General features: G+C 57.0%; 1 long non-coding RNA gene across 1 annotated transcript in view; it reads right to left on the bottom strand.

Moving 5' to 3' along the window:
- Positions 4,514–10,120, bottom strand: part of LOC110255791 — a 102,282-nt gene continuing 96,675 nt past the window's right edge. The window contains exon 3 of the long non-coding RNA XR_002336604.1: positions 4,514–5,061. This is a non-coding gene — a long non-coding RNA (uncharacterized LOC110255791). The remainder of the gene's footprint in view (positions 5,062–10,120) is intronic.

Here is a 10,120-nt window from a genome sequence, read left to right as displayed (position 1 = left end):
GGAGCCCCGAGAAAAGATGAGAACGATGATGCTGGTGGGGTGTCTTTACAAGATGAATACTTACCCAAAGACTGAACGTAAGAGGAACTAACTTGAGGGGCCAAACGGCACACGCACAGAGAGGAGTAACCAGAGCTGGAGGGGACACTGGTCGAGCAACTCTGTATAAACTCAGTTTTACCACATCGAAAACCAACAGAGGACCTTGGAGTTTTATTCTGTGGTTATGGGTTTCTGGCATATTTTTCTTTTTCTTGTCTTTTTGCCATTTTCTAGGGCCGCTTCCCACGGCATATGGAGGTTCCCAGGCTAGGGGTCGAATTGGAGCTGTAGCCACCAGCCTACGCCAGAGCCACAGCAACGCAGGGTCTGAGCCTCGTCTGTGACCCACACCACAGCTCACGGCAACACCGGATCCTTAACCCACTGAGCAAGGCCAGGGATCGAACCTGCAACCTCATGGTGTCTAGTCGGATTTGTTAACCACTGCACCACGATGGGAACTCCTGTGGCGTATTTTTCTTTTGCTGTTTCATTTCCCCGATAGTCACTAAAGACTCCAGCTGGAGCCCCCAACCCCACTCTGAGCCGCCTTGACCTAACCTTCCATCTGGGACAGGAAGCCAGAGTCGGGAGCTGAGTCGCGATGTGGGTCCTGATACAATCTGCCAGGCGTCTGAGCAGAGCCTCTGCAGAGCAGGTCAGCAGTCACTGGGACCGAGACCATTGGGACGTGGCCACGGCTGCCAGACAGGGACTTCTCTGAGGCTGACCACCACCTCGGGGGCGGGGGGACTTCCTCGGGAAACTAGAACATGTATCAGGTGGGGAAGGCAGAGAATAAACGGGATCCAGAGATCGGAGAAGAGTGATGAGAAAGTACTTTTCAATCCTGAAAAACCGACTCTTGATCCACCCTGATTCCTGCTATCACTCCACAGATAAGGGTGGTGCCAGCAGAGCCCAGCTGCCCAGCTGTATGCACCAGGCACCTTCTTACCCTCTGCTCAGGACAGCCTCCCCTGGTGTCCTCACCTCCCACAACCCACAGCCGATGAATGTCCTTGCTTATCTATTGGAAGAGAAACTGTAGTCACTTAAAAAGAAAGGAGGTTGGTTTTGTGTGTGTGTGTGCACGTGCACTTTCAGCACATGGAAGTTCCCGGGCCAGGGATCGAACCTGAGCTGCAGCTGCAACCGATGCCATAGTTGTGGCAACACCACATCCTTAACCCACTGTGCTGGGCCAGGGATCGAACCCATGCCTCTGCAGAGACAACACGGATCCTTAACCCGCTGTACGCACAGTGGGAAAGCAAAAAGAAGAGTTTTATGACCCAGTGAAATTACTCTTTGGGGCCATTTTACTTAAGGAAAGAGAAAAGTGACTTTGGCATCTACATGGCTGCATGAAATTGTGTCCTAGAGCTAATTCTTTCCTTTTACTGAGAGGTTAATTAGACCCATGGTAAAGTTCCCCTGGCTGGTTCTATGCTCACGGTGACAAAAGAGAGACTGGAAAGTCATAGCCTCCTAGGAGCATTTCCTGAGGCACTCGCACCATCAGAAGTGCTGAGAGGTGGGAGATCCCGTCATGGCTCAGCAGAATTGAATCCAACTAGCATTCATGAGGACACAGGTTCGATCCCTGGCCTCACTCATTGGGTTAAGGATCCAGTGTTGCCGTGAGCTGTGGTACGGCAGGTTGCAGAGGCGGCTTGGATCCCATGTTGCTGTGGCTCTGGCGTAGGCCAGCAGCTGCAGCTCCAATTTGATGCCTAGCCTGGGAACCTCCATGTGCCACGAGTGCAGCCCTAAAACAACAACAACAACAACAAAAAGCAAAAAAAGCAAAAAAAAAAAGAAGAAGAAGAAGCGCTGAGATGTGGTCTGTCTCGGTGTCCAGGGCCCTGGCTCGGTGTGCAGGGCGAGGCAAGACAAATGAATAAACACTGGCGCTGAGAGAGGCAGCCTCACTCCCCAAGCCCACGTCCGCCTCTGGCCAACTCCCCATGTTACACGTGTACACACAGACACACACGCATTAGTGGGAGAAGCAGGTTCAGCAGAGATAAGAAGGCTGAAGCAGCTCTGCTTGGTCAGGGCGGGTCTCCGGGACGTACAGCCAGCCCTGCATGGGCTCCGCGGGACAGCTGTCTGGCGGGAGGAGGCTCTTCACGGCGCCTGGGATGGTCTGCACCCTTCGGCCGCTCTTATCTGGCAGAGGGGCCGCTGCAAGTTCAAATTCTTTTTCCATCATTAGCCCCCAGCGCTTGCAGCAAGCGCCCTGGACAAATGATGTGAGTGAGGGCTGAGGGCGGACAGCGGGCAACCCGGGCAATCGCGCGTTTTCAGTCCCGGGGAACGAGTGACTTACTGGGTTCGGACAAACAGCAAAAACACTGGTTAGGACAGACGGCCAGTGAGCCGAGCCGCCCGGGAGGGCCTCGGGGCTGCTGTTCCCCACAGGGCACAGAAAGACCGCCCGGCCTCTGCCCATGTCCCTGCAGGGCCACTGCCAGCAAGCAGCCCCCACGGCTCCCAGCCCGCCTTGGGCCTGTTCAGACTTCACCTTCTTTCGCCTCCTGCACAGTCTTTTGCAGGCTGACCAGCCGTCCTGCGCAGCGTTCGTCTCCCTGACTGCCCAGAAAGTCCCTCTGCAGAGTCCCCAGGAGTCCTGGAGCTCAGGAGCGCGGGGACGCGGGGCCCCACCTCCAGCCGTCGGGACCAGGCCCCAGCGCTCATCCCGGGGGCCGGGCTCCCTGCTCCACTGGCAGCTGTGGCACGTCCAAGAGCCCTGGTGCCCATCCCGCGGGGCTGTTCCCTGGGCGGGAGGCGAAACGCGTTTCAAGGACTAGCGCCACCCACTGTCACTGCTGCAAACCCACCGCCTCCTCTCTAAGCTGGCACCACACATCCTGCTTTGCCCTCCCAGTCCCGTCATCCCCACACGCTTCTCCTCCGCGAGGAGACGTCGGGGCTGAAGGACACGCGCTGTGACTCACCTTCCTGGCGTGGGACCCTGGCTCCCGTCGCGGCCCCGCAGGAGGTCCCGTCCTGGCCCGGGCTTCCCTCTCCTGCTGCCGCTTCTCCACCGGCACTTCCTGCGAGCTCACTGCCTGCTGCGTCCAGCACCTTCCGTGAATGGCCTTGGCTGATCCTGCTGACACAACCGCTCCTATCACAGCCGGAGACGCTGAGAGGGGGGAGCTGCAAGCCCTCGGAGGGGTCCCTGGGCCTGGACGCTGGACGCATCGGCCCGGCAGGCGGGCTCAGCCCCAGAAGCCCCTACTCTGTCCCCACAAAGTGCTTCCGGAAGGACGGCCAGCGGCGACCACGTCTCTCCATAAGCCTCGTCCCCGGCCTTCCTTTGGGTTCACTGTCGATCACTCTAGAAGTGTGTTTCTCGAGGGCGGCAGAAAGGAGCTGGAGCACTCTCTGACTGTACTGTTGCCCCACAGTCCCTGGGGCCCTCCAAGTGCCCTGGCCTTCGCAGTGCCCCCCAAGGGGGGGAGAGCGCTGCCGGACGCCGCCTCGGCCCCGGTGTGGCCGAGGCCCGCGTGCCAAGCACTTTGGGGCCGACGCGGGTGGGCACGCCTGTCCCTCAGGAGTCACCGCTCTGGGTGTGACTGAGAAACTCCCCTGCGCCTCTGCTCCTCGTCGACACCCACGAGCTACCTGAAGACACGGCCTTCCCTCCCCCGCTCCTTCCTCGCGGGAGGGGATGCCCTGGGAGAGTTGGAACACCTGGACGGCAGCTGGGTCTGGGCACCAGGGCACTTCACCCGCAGCTGGTCGGCCTGTTCACCGCCCACTGACTCGCTCTGCGGTAAGAAGGTCACGCAAAAGTTGTCACAAGAAATCATGAAGTGCTGTTGTTTTAAGCAATTAAGTTTTGCGGGGTCTTTTTCCTTAGAGATGGACAACTTCACTGAGGAGTGGGGGCCCTGTGGGCAGGGCTACGTGGGCAGGGGCAAGGGTCATAAGGTCAGATGAGAAAGAAAAGCACACACAAACCGAATGTAAGGATATGGAGTCCAAAGAGCCCACAAAGGAGAAAATTAGAAAGTGGCAAATTCCAGAAGTAATTCTACAAGTACAACACAAAAACAGAAATTAAGAATTAGAAGTTTAAACATGACCATTCCCAAATAAAAGCAGTTACCCATAAATCTGGCGAACAGCATGAAAGTACTATGTCTGGGAAATTTTGGCTCCAAAAGTGTCTCAAAAATGCCTTCTTGGGCGTTCCCATTGTGGCGCAGCAGAAACGAATCTGAATAGCACCCATGAGGGCACGGGTTTGATCCCTGGCTTCACTTAATAGGTCGGGATCCGGTGTTGGCATGAGCTGTGGTGTAGTTCTCAGACACAGCTCAGATCCTGCATTGCTGTGGCTGTGGCGTAGGCCCAGAGCTACAGCTGATTTTACCCCTAGCCTGGGAACTTCCAAATGCTGCAAGTGTGGCCCTAAAAAGCAAAAAAAAAAAAAAAAAAAAAACGCTTTCTTTACGTAAGTTAAAATCCCACCTGATGCGGTTTGTTTGTACTGTTCATGTATCTTTACATCTTCTTGCTTTTCCTTATTTTATTTTTTCGCCATACCCGCAGAATGGTGAAGTTCCCAGGCCAGGGATCAAACACACCAGAGCAGTGACAACGCCTGGTCCTTAACCCACTGAGCTACACGGGAACTCTGCCTCCTCACTTTTCAGTCTCAGAAGCAGCCCACGGCACAAACGACAGTGGAGGACGGAGGCCGAGGAGTGGGAGAGATGCTGACACACGAGGAAGCCGTGAGCCAGAGTCGGGGTCACTCGGGGTCCGGTACATTGCACTGGTTCATTCTTAGAGCCACTGTGGGGTGTAGGAGCCAAGACACCATGCGGTCGGAGTCTGCCTCTTTGTAAATCATGATGCTGAATTTTAAAGACACATTCAAACATTCTGAAAAAAGCTCATTTTTTCAGGCTCTCTGGAAGTGATTTCTTTGCCACTCAGTCCAGAAAAGAGGAATTCCACCTGCGCGTGTCTTTACCAGGATCTGAGCCCTGAGCGGTCCTGGGAGAGAGAGAAAGGCAAACGCCTTCTGCAATTTTCCACGTTATCAGTGAGGGAGGGGCGGTGCCCTTCCATCCCTTTATCACCCAAGAGGAGGGTGTGATAACGGATTCAAGTTCAGCGCTTTCTCTGGGCAGGTGCTGGGCTCTGCTGACCCAGAGCTGCCTGTCAGCTGGAGCTGGGAGGGTGCCCTTGGGAGACAACGGGCTCCTTGTGCGAAGGTGGCCCCGAGGGGGACACACACCGGGCTCTGAACAGGAGAGGGGCCGCGTGCGCCTGGCACAGCCTCCCCGTGTGGTCCCTGCCTCCCCGCCAGGTCCCTCAGCCTCTGCCAGGGAGCCTCCTGCTGAGGTCACCAGCCTTTCCAATTTGTTTCTTCACACACTGCACAGCAGCGGGTCACAAATGCCAACCTCCTCTCCAGAAAGAGTGATGCATGCCCACAGGGCTGCACAGCGTCACAGCTTCGAGACACAGGTGCCCTCGAGGCCACAGAGGCTGCCACACAGAACGGCACCTGCAGCCGCGGCGCAGATAGGCTCGGGGACAGAGGGGACACTGCGGGGCTCAGACGAAGGCAAGGGCGGCTGGGGTCTGGGCTCCATGGGGTCACGTGTGGATTTTCCAGACCAGCGAGGTCCTTCCTGATCTACCCAACCTGCTTTCACAGCTGCAATTCTGGGGGAAGCTTCCTGGGTCATTGCACAGGAAAGTGGGGGACCCAGGGGAAAGCGGGCTGGGGGCTGGGGCCCCCAACCTCAGCACCCGCTCCACCCCACACCAGGTGGACGTGCCCGGCAGGCCACTGCTGCCATCGTTAAAGGACTGATAACACGCCATGTGTGCCGGACACGTGCAAGACACAGGCGACCATCTCCACCCAGAAGGACACTGCACGTGCTGCTGCAGGGGCCACCGAGGCCCAGGGCGCGACACCCAGATCCCCAGAAGGACGCTGGGGCTGGCAGCTCAACGAGGTGGCCGGCCTCCAGCGCCCAGGACTCGAGACAGGACACCATCCATCACACTGGGGACTACAGACGACGTCGTGTATCTGAGGCCAGAACGTCTCCGTCAGCAAAACGGGGAGGCGGCAGAATCTGAGCCCTTCCGGGGTCACATGAGGGGGTCGTACCCAAGAGCAACCACCCAGGAAGGCACTCGCTACCCGCCAGCCGCTGCCCTCCCCCGTCCTGGCCAAGTCAGATGAAGCTGTCACCACACGCGGGACTCAGGCATCCGCGACAGCAGGAGCGACACCCCTTGTCACGAGGACACGTAAGATGGGAGGCACCATCACGGGCACCCGACATCAGGAGCCACTGCCCCCCAGCTTCTCCGAATGGCAAGTGCGTCTCAACCCAGTGTCCCCGTGTAACTCGTTCTCCGTCCCCCGAAGCGTGGCCTCTCACCCGCATTCCTTGTCCTGATCAGCGGCCCCTGCGCCCCAGTCCCGTCCGGGAGGCCTGCTCTGCGGCGGTCCAGGCCCCTCGTCCTCCGCGTCCCGCATCGCCGCAGGTCCCAGGGAGCCCGCCCGCCGGGGACGCTGCCCACCTGCAGAGGCGTCCATCCTTCCCAAACCCAAACCGTCTGCTCAGAGCCTTTCGTGGCCCCCACGGCCCAGGAGACAAGGCCCAGGAGGCTGCAGGTCAGTCCCGAGTTTCGGGGCCTGTGATAACCTGACCCAAGGGCCGGCCTCCTCCCAACGCAGACTCTGCCCAGGACGCCGCGCTCTTCCTCCCACCCCAGCGCGGCTCCTGCAGCCCTTCTGGAAGCCCCTTCCCCGCTCTGCCGCCGGGTACAGTAATGCTGCCCCCAAGGGTCAGCTCCGCCTGGAAACTTCTTCCTCCTGCCCTCACTCCAGCCAACACATGGGGTTTTCATGTCTAACATGCCGCGTGACACGCTTCCTATAGACAAAGATGAGAGCTTAGCACGAGCTAAAATGCCTGCCCAGAGTCAGGACGACGAGGTGCCAAGCCGGGCTCAGGTCTCCTTCAGGAGCTAAAACGTCCCTGCTCCCGCCTAACCCGCCATCGCTCCCATCCGCCTTCTGAGGCTGTGCTGGCACCCCACCTGGCTTCCTTGCTCTTGTGCTCGGGTAACCACGTGAATAAAGGAAACGACGCCTCACCCGGGACAGCATTCGGCCAGGACCCCCGTCTCTGCAGACGCTGCGATCTCACTGCCTGAGGGGCAGCGAACGACCCCAGGGCACAAAAATACGCAATTCCTGTTTGTAGCAGAGGAAAACCTGTGAGCCTCACTGGCCCGAAGTGAGGGCCGGGGCTGGGGTGAAACGCGGGCTGCTCCTACTGGAGCCTTAGACTTCACGAGACCAATCAACAGAGCAAACCCCAACCGAGTGAATAAAACAAAATCATTAAGGAATGTACAGCCAGATGCCGTGTTCTTTTTCTGGTTTTTTGACCAGTTTGCGGTAATCTCTTTCTCCCCATTTTTTAATTTTTTTTTATTTATTTTTTTCCTTTTTTCAGGGCCACACCCGTAGCACATGGAGGTTCCCCGGCTAGGGGTCAAGTCAGAGCTGCAGCTGCCGGCCTACACTGCAGCCACAGCCATGTGGGATCCGAGCCACATCTGTGACCTACACACAGCTCACGGCAACGCCAGACCCTTAACCCACTGAGCGAGGCCAGGGATCGAACCCACAAGAGGTTCTTTTTCCCCACTTTTTAAAGTTTTACTGAAGTCTGGGTGATGCACAAAGTTGTGATAATTTCTGCTATCCAGCAAAGTGATTCAGTCACGCGCGTACATACGTCCGTTCTTGTTCAGATTCTTTTCTCACAAAGAGCATCATAGAACACCGGGTTTCGTTCTCTGCGCCGCGCAGCACGTCCCCACGGGCGGTCGTGCCACAGACCTCAGTGTGCACGTGCCAGTCAGCCCCCCCACACACACCTGTCCCCTTTGGTAACCAGAAGTTTGTTCTCAGAGTCTGTGAGGACGCCTCTGACTTCCTGATGAACTTGCTCCTGTCCGAAGAGCCCTCCCGTGCTGGCATTTTCCTGCCACATTTTGGGGAGGTTAGGGAGGCCGACACTGTTTTCTTTTTCCCACGCTTTCACGGTATTTCTTTCTGTGCCTTCTTTTTTTTTGAATTGATCAATTTCCCCCCACATTTTCCTAATATTTTAGAACACCCACTGTGTTTATATTTTTGAACGTTGTGTTACAAAGTGAACAGAGACACTGAACCACAGACTTTTCCTGGAACTGTTCCACATGCATAAAATTCGTCCCCGGACAGGACACTCGCGTGGCACAGCGTGGCACACTCCCCCTCCTCCCTGTCCAGTTTCCCATGTTGAAAACACACAGGATTTACTTTCTGAATTTTCGCTGAGGGGCAGGGGCTCGCTTTCTTTTTAAAGCTTCGCAGCCTTTAACTTCAGGGTCAGGGGGTCCTCGCTGTTCCTTGGCTGCTGCTCTGGGAACGGCCTCCCTACCTTCCCTTGGCCAAGCTCACCCATCTCCCTGAGTAAGTGTCACATGGACGTCTGCAGCTGGTACGTCTTAGAAGGTGTTTTTATCACTTCAAAGCATTTTCTGGAGTTCCTGTCATGGCACAGTGGAAACGAATCCAACGAGGAACCATGAGGTTGCAGGTTCGATCCCTGGCCTCACTCAGTGGGTTAAGGATGCAGCGTTGCCGTGAGCTGTGGTGTAGGTCGCAGACCCAGCTCAGATCCCGTGTGGCTGTGGCTCTGGCGTAGGCTGGCCGCTGTATCTCCGATTCGACCCCTAGCCTGGGAGCGTCCATGTGCCGTGGGTGCCACCCTAAAAAACAAAAAAGAAAAAAAAAAGGCATTTTTATTTACCCTTCACAGATGAATAAAAACCTCACCAGGTGCCTAAGAAATCATTATTCCGAGCCGTTTCCCCAAAGCACTGGGAGTGTTGCTTCCCCGGCATCATCGTCACTGCTCTCCCAGGTGGAGGGTGAAAGGTCTGTGTCATCTGCTTCTCTTTCATTTCCGGCTACCTGGTTAGTCTTGGTGGAAACTTCTCAGACAGTCTGCTTGACGGATGTCTGTGGCTTCGCCGGACCGTGGCAGGTGTGCGCCTCACTCTGCTAGGCTGATTTCTCCGGGTCCCCTTCCGTCCAAAGACCCGGGACCTTCTTCCGCCTCTGGAAGGCTCAGCCCTGTGTTCATCTGTTCCTTCCAGAGCCCGCAGCTGGGCGTTTATTCCAGACCATCTTCCAGGCCTTCTAACGCCCCCTCCTTCCTGTCAACTCCTGGCCGCCTGTGTTAACCTAATCTGTAGCCTCCCTGGCCCGGTCTGATCATCCGATCCTCAGCTGTGTCTACTCAGTACTTTTGAGTCCAACCGCAATCACGGCCACCGTCCAGGTTCTACGCGCCCCTCCAGAAACCTCCCGCGCCCCGACAAGGGCTGGAAGCCCTTCTGCCTCCTTAGAACCCAGACAGAACCTCACACCTTCCCCAAGGTAGAGGTGCCGGTGGCCCCAAGGCCGGGTCCGAAAGGTGCCTGGACCTCCATCCGGCCCTGGAACCCAGACGGGTCTCAGGGTCGCTGCCCTAGGACCCGGCCACCCTGCGGCGAGGAAGCCCAGGCCTCACAAAGTGCCAGCCTGGGACCACGGAGCTGAGGCCATGGAACGGGGGTGAGCATTGCTCGGAGCCCTGCCCGGGTTGGAGAAGCAGAGGCCAAACGTTTCACAGCAGCATCTGCAACGTCATGAGCTCGGGTGCCAGCGGCCCACGGCCAATACCAGGCCACGGTGCAAAGCCCTCCAAAGCCAGGGCCGGTGACCACTCCTTTTTAAACAGTAAAGGAAACACCCGACCCAGGGCTAAGGAAACAGGATGCTTCTTGCAGGAGATAAACCCTCACAAAAATGTGTCATTCATGTGTTTAATGATTCAATTCATGCCAAAAATTAAGCTCCCGTTCAGGACAAGCACGTTTTGTGGGGCAAGGAGTGGGGGCGCCAGGGGCCACCTCTATGATTAAAGCATCGTCCGCATGACACCGAGACGAACGTCCGATGGGGAGACACGAGCGGCTG

This window comes from Sus scrofa, chromosome 11 (genome assembly GCF_000003025.6).
Source record: "Sus scrofa isolate TJ Tabasco breed Duroc chromosome 11, Sscrofa11.1, whole genome shotgun sequence".
Lineage (NCBI taxonomy): Eukaryota > Metazoa > Chordata > Mammalia > Artiodactyla > Suidae > Sus > Sus scrofa.
This window is presented reverse-complemented; position numbering and strand designations above follow the sequence as displayed.